We start from the raw sequence: 6,732 nt of genomic DNA, 5'->3' as shown, positions 1-6,732 counted from the left end.
TCATAGGTTCATTTTCAGGGCGGTCATTCCAAGCTCGTCAGCTTGCGAGATCGAGATTCTCGCTCACGTGATCGGTTGTGTCGTAAAAATGTCGCAAAGTAGTATTCTAATCTATTCGAACCTAGCCGCAAGCTAAGTTCGAGTAGATTAAAATGCTACTTTGGGACATTTCTACGTCACAACCGATCACGTGAGCGAGAATCTCGATCTCGCAAGCATATATTATGGCAATTAAACCACAAGCAGAATCTCTTTTAAGGCACTTCTTCTCAGTGGCGGATTCACAGGGTTGAGGAGATTGGGACGATCGCCCCCCCCCCCCAAGAGGCTTAAAAATTTTCGGGAAAAGGTTACCAAACTCCCCCTCCCCCCGAAGCATGTCACAAAAAATCACAACTGTATTTTCCAAGTGAGTCCCTCAACCCCCCTCTCTCCAATGTTATCGCAAATCTCCAAAACTTTGAATTTTTAAACTTCAATTCCGAAAAAGTTCTGGGGGAGATCCCCCGATCCCGAGCCCTTCCCCTAACATCAATGAAAATCCACTAACATTACGTTTTTAAAGCTTCAATATCGAAGAGTTGAGGGATAGCTCTTGACGCCATCCTTTCCCTTTACGCTACCTAAGATGGTTAATCATCGCATTTCAAAGCTCCAATTTCGAAAAATTTCCGATGGAAAGTTCTAAACCCCGTTCCTTCCCCTGATATCATAAAAGATGGCTTATTACGACTTCGTATTCAAGACTTCAATTTCGAAAAATTCAGGAGAGGAGACCACATGTCCTTCTTTCCTCAACTTTCAATATATCATTTAAAGATCGTCTAAAACAGCGTTTTTGAAACTCCTACATCGAAAATTTCTGAACCCCATGGCTTCTGCAACGTCATCAAAGGTGGCCTACAATTCCGTTACTGGGACTTCAATTCCGGTTTTTTTTTTTTTCGGGGGAAAGACCCCGTACCTCCTGATGTTTAGCATCACTAAAAATATCTAAAATTGCGTTTTTGAAACTCTAATGTCAAAAAACGACTGGGAAAAATTCCTGAATCTTATCCATTCCCTTCAAGAAACCAAAGATAGCAAACAGTTGTTTTTTCGAAGATATACCCTTAAATTTCAAAAAATTTTCGGAAGGGGACCTCCAAGCCACCCCTTTTCTTATTAACCACCAAATAGTCCAAAAACTTCTTTGAAAGGGGAATCAGATCTGGGATTTTGGGCGGTCCATTAATTGTGTTGTCTTAGTGTGAGAGAGATTATTAAATTAATATCTTGATACTGCAACATTTCTTTTATAAGGAAAAAAACTGGGAGAGAATTAAAGGAACTAAATGGTGACTGAAAATAGCTCACGAGTCCTCAAACTAGAAGTGTTTAATTTGGATTGACCGGTTGGTAGCGTAATGGCCGTGATGGTTAGGCGCTGCCCTTCTACACCTATGGACCCGGGTTCAGGCCTGCTTGAGGTGGCCAGTTGGTGGATTTTCGAGATGCAAAAAATCATAAGCGGCCATGTCGTATGATTATGCGTCATGTAAAGGATTCCTAGGGTATTCGCATACTTGCCAACTCTACTGTTTTTAACGGGAGACTCCCGTTTTTTGCTTCCATCTCCCGATTTCCCGTTTTTTAGGATTTTCTCCCGTTTTTGCTGTTTTTTTTCAGTCAGTCATCAAAAAGTTTCATTTTCTTATCAATAGATGGCGCCCTTTTCTAGTCCACCGATGTCAGGGAATAAGAGTTCTTTCAATTAATAGCTCATTTAGTAAAAATTAATTTTTTGGAAGCTTTCCACATTGCATGTTCAACGAAGCGCTTTGCCGAAAATTGCAGAAGATTTCAATCTTTTTGCATCTTGAAAATATTTCAATTATTTTGAAAGTTTGAAGTTGTTTTAACTTGTGCTACCCTATACCTACTTATTTTATATTTTATTTTCGTCATATATTGATTTTTTTTTCTTCTGATTTTAGTAATTAAATTTTTGTAGCAACTTCTTTGGTAGAGACTGAGGAATGTATAAAACTTGAAGCAAATTCATTCCTTATTATTTGGTTTTTCCTTTGCAGTATGTGTGTCCTGCAACTTGCTTACATCTGCAAAACATCCCCATTTCACTTTAAATTTTGTATTCATGTTATTTAAAAGCATAATTTAATAATTCTGTTGTGAAGATACGTCGCCGGTGAATCTCCTGTTTTTGTTTCCTCGAAGGTTGGCAAGTATGTATTCGTTTGGCTTAGATTCCCATAGGCAAAATTAAATTCCTAGTGCGATTTCGCATCAAATGAGAGCCCAGGTGCCTCCATCTGTTGGAAACTGGGCGTCAAAAAACTACTGTGCCATGCACCAGCTAATGGTGACACACGAAAGACTGATGCATTGTATGGGAGCGCAGTTGGTCTGGTTATGGTCCAGACGCCTCTTGAGGTGGGTCCCTTATACAGCCCCCAGGAGGGGGGATTGGATAATGGATCCAGATAGAAATTCTTTTTTTCAGTTAATTTTTCTTGTCACTTATAACTTTCATTAAAACTCTTTAAAAACAGACATTATTCGAAAAAGAAACCCCATCGCGCTTCGTTTTTTGAACTTTTTCAAAATTTTATTTTCATTAGTCACCTCCTTCCCCATAATGAAAAATTGCCCCTCCCAACAGGGTCGTCTGGATCCGCCACTGCTTCTTCTAAGGATCGCATTTTCCTCACGTCGCGGGGTAAGTGCGACCCTTGGCCATTTTTATCCTGCATTTATATTTACATTGAGTTGAGCATAAATATCACACTGTATTAATGAATTTTAAAGTTAGAACGTTCCCTCACGATTCGTCGTCTGGCCAAGAATTATTAAAGTTCGGCTTATTAGATCACTGATAACTTTTTAGATTTTGAAGATATTAAGGTAGAATTTTTTTTATGAGATGCAGGATATATCTAGGATATTATTATGAAGGTTATAAATTGCTATCGTTCGTGCATGCGCAGTGAAAAATTAATAAATTTAAACGTTCATATTTCATTAAATTATCTATATTTTAACTTAAAATTTTATTATTATGTTTCTCTAATAGGCTGTCAAATATTCTGAAAGTTGAGTAACGTTTGACGGAAAACTCTGATATGGGCCGAAAACCTTCAAAAGAAATTTGCATTTTTGAAAGAAATGCTTATATCTCCGTGGGTATAAGAGATTCTTTCACGAAAATATAAAAATAAATTCTAGATAGGTTTTTAACTTATTTCTGAAATTTATAGCTTATTCCCAGCTATTTACAATGAAAAATGATCAAAAACTTTTTTTTTGTTTCCTCACTTTGTTCGTCCCCTAAATGAATAGTAGACTTAATTTTTGTTGGAAAATGGCGGCTGGAGTATACGTTTTATGTGAAAGAATTACAGAGCAAATAGTTATCTATTTCTCGAGAAATTCGTAAAAATTAATTTTTGAAAGTGTCCCAATAACTTTTGGTCATATATACCGTATGTTGCTGGGGGTCTTCTCCTTGCTATGGTACAAAGTTTTCACAAAACTCCTTTTTAAAGTTCTTTTTGAGTTTTTTGTATTTGCGTTTAGCATATTTGATACTTGAGTCAGTGACTTGACTCGAAATCTGGAATTTTATTTTATAGGGCTCATATCAGGAGCTGCAGTTTCAGTAAAGGTGTTAGGGTGGTTCAAAAAAAAAAAAAAGTTTCACCAAGATAATGGGACACCCCTCAGTATTGTTAGACTTGTGGATAGTAATATAATGGAAGAGTTTTAGCTTTCTATTTCAACTGAAAGCGGGTGCTCAACCCCCTCCCCCAAACTTCATAAGTAATTGGAAGGGGGTTAAAAAAATACATTGAACTGAAAAAACAATGCTACATATTATAATATGCACTAATAATATGCATAAAAATTGCAATAAAATTATTATCTAGGAAAAAAAGAAAACAGCTGGGGAAGTTAAATGGTTCTAAATTTGAGGCATTTTCTATACTGTGGCTAATGTTAAATTATGGGGTCATTGAGCACCCTCTTAAAATTTCAGTTAGAAGCTAAAACTTTTATAGCATAAATACTATAGTAAGTCTAAAAACACTAGGGGTGTGTCCAACTCTAGTTGGAAAAAAAGGTTTTTTGAACTACTCTAGCGTACATATTGTTACAAATTCTGTAAATAGTAATTATTTTTGTGGTTAATTTGTTGTAATCTATCTAAATTTGGCGTTTATTCCGTTATTTTTCATCTAAAATTATCTTAGTAACGTAACCTGTAAATTTCTTGTAATGTTCATACAACCCCCTGACATTGAACTGAAGTATACGGTCCCCCTATTTTTCGTTGATAAGATTCGTGAATAAATAAAAAGAAAATACGAGAAGCATTTCGAATTTTGTGGAAACTTCTTTCGACATTTATAAATAGCCACGGCCGATGAGGGAATCAGTCTCGAGTGAGTTTTTGCTTGTGAATCGTGTCAGCTGTGCGCTGGAGAGCATGTATTAGTTGTTTTGTGAAGCCTTTGAGCTGTATTTTTGCGTATTTAGATGTAAATACGTGATTGACCGTTGAGTATACAGTGTTAATCGATGTTTGCCTAATTGCTGATGATTGATTTAGCAGTTGTAAATATGCTTCCTGTACATAGCTGTAAATAAATCTCCTGTGTTTTCTCAAGAACTGTGTCGTCATTTTAAGAAAATTTGAAGTTGTATCACGAACTTTTAACAATTGGCTCCCAACGCGGGGCTTCTTTAGGACTTTCTTGGAGTAAGTGTGACTTTGGACATTTTTTCATAAAAACTTTGAATTTGAACTTTCTTTTTATGGTGATTATTCGCGCAATGGATGATCAATTCAAACAACTTCTTCACGCAATCAACTCTGTGAAGAGTGATACGGCGGCTAATCAAGACCAATCAAAAAATGAATTGACTACAAATCAAGAACTGAAAAATGAATTGGTGGCTAATGATCAAGAACAATTGAAAAGTGATTTAACGGTGCTGAAAAATGAGTTAGCTTCTAACCAAGAGGAAATTAAAAATGACTTTACTTCGGTAAAAATTGTGATGGAAAATAAATTTGAGATAGCGCATCGAGTTGATGCTATTGGAGGAATATTTGAGGCAGTTGATGGCCGATTCAATGCTGTAGATAATTAATTGGAAGAAGAAGATAGAAAATTTCATCAACTTAAAGAAGAGATCTTTAAAGACCTGGAAAGGAAGTTGGCGACCCCACTAAAAAGGATCTCAAAAAAAACTTAAAAAAAAAAGTTGAGAAAATCTGTAGGTATTTGGCCCACTTCATAAGCCTACATCTTAAGAAAATCTGCAGACTGAAGATCTCTAGATTTTCTGCAGAATGTTCGGAAGTTGAGAAAATCTGAAGGTATTTGGCCCACTTTTAAACCTAAATCTTAAGAAAATCTACAGACTTAAGATCTGTAGATTTTCTGTAAAAAGCTCTGAAGAAAATCTTCAAATTTTTATTCTCAAGGTTTTCTTAGAATATATAGGCTTAAAGTGGGCCAAATAACTTGAGATTTTCTGAAGGTGGGCGTTTCTGAAGATTTTCTTTAAAAATCAATTTTTCAGAAATTTTATTTATTTATTTTGAAAAATACAGTAATAAAAAAAATCTTAGAACTCTTTCGGCTAAAACATAGTTCCAAATGATTTGAAACTCCCTAAAAATTGCATAATGATAATTTATTTAATCTAGATTTGATTATGTGCGTAGATCATCCAAATAAAAGCTTAAGAAGCATTTGAAATTTCAATCTACATACATGAGATGCTGTCATAACAAAAATTTCCCACCAGAAATAACTTTGAATGTAGTACTAAAAATTAGTTCAGAAGAATAAACCTAGAGGTTTTTTTTTTTTTTTTCATTGTGCTTGGCAAAAACAGATACCTTGAAATAAGATTTTTTAATTTAGACTAAAATGTGTTCACCGTACTGATGTAGGACAGCGTATACAATGTGTTTTTAATTCATTGGTGTTATGAATAGGATACACTTTTTTTATATCTTGTAGATGGTACTAATTTTTTAGGATAATGGTCATAAGTCAAGTATTTCAAATATAAATTGACAACAGAAATCCCTTCTACTTCTAGAACAGTTAGTTATACTGTGGAAAATTTTGTTGTGAAAAGTATTTCATTGGCTATTTGAGAAGTGGTATGCACCTGAATATTTTTCCAATCAGAGTAGGAAGAATATAATTTAATGGGAAGATAGTAATAACCTTGCAATAATTTTATTTTTTTACATTATATGTAATACAATATTTGCTCTACTCCGATTTTGAAAATATATATACTGTCGGCCCTGCTTAATTGAATACTATCAGTTCCAAGAAATATTATTTGATTAAGCAGGGAAATACTCTTTATCATACCAAATTGACAACATTTGTCTTAAAACGTAATAATAATGAATCAATAACTATATAATGGAAGTAATGTTTTTGGTAAAAATATATTGAAACAAGCTAAGTGAACGACAAAATAATAGGTATAATAATTTTAAATATATATTAGAAGGGCGCAAGGAAAAAAATGCAACTTACAACCTCATCTGTTGTATGCGAAAAATATAATTTAATATTTTTACATGAATAATTGTTCATACGTAATTAATTTTTAAATTATTTAAAAAACTTCTTAGTAAAATATTGTGAAAGCTGATCAATATTGTTCGATTAAGCGAGGATCTTTGACAATTCCTCA

The sequence above is a fragment of the Uloborus diversus genome, chromosome 3, assembly GCF_026930045.1.
Source record: "Uloborus diversus isolate 005 chromosome 3, Udiv.v.3.1, whole genome shotgun sequence".
Classification (NCBI taxonomy): Eukaryota; Metazoa; Arthropoda; class Arachnida; order Araneae; family Uloboridae; genus Uloborus; species Uloborus diversus.
The sequence above is the reverse complement of the archived record's forward strand: the minus strand, read 5'-3'. Positions refer to the sequence as shown.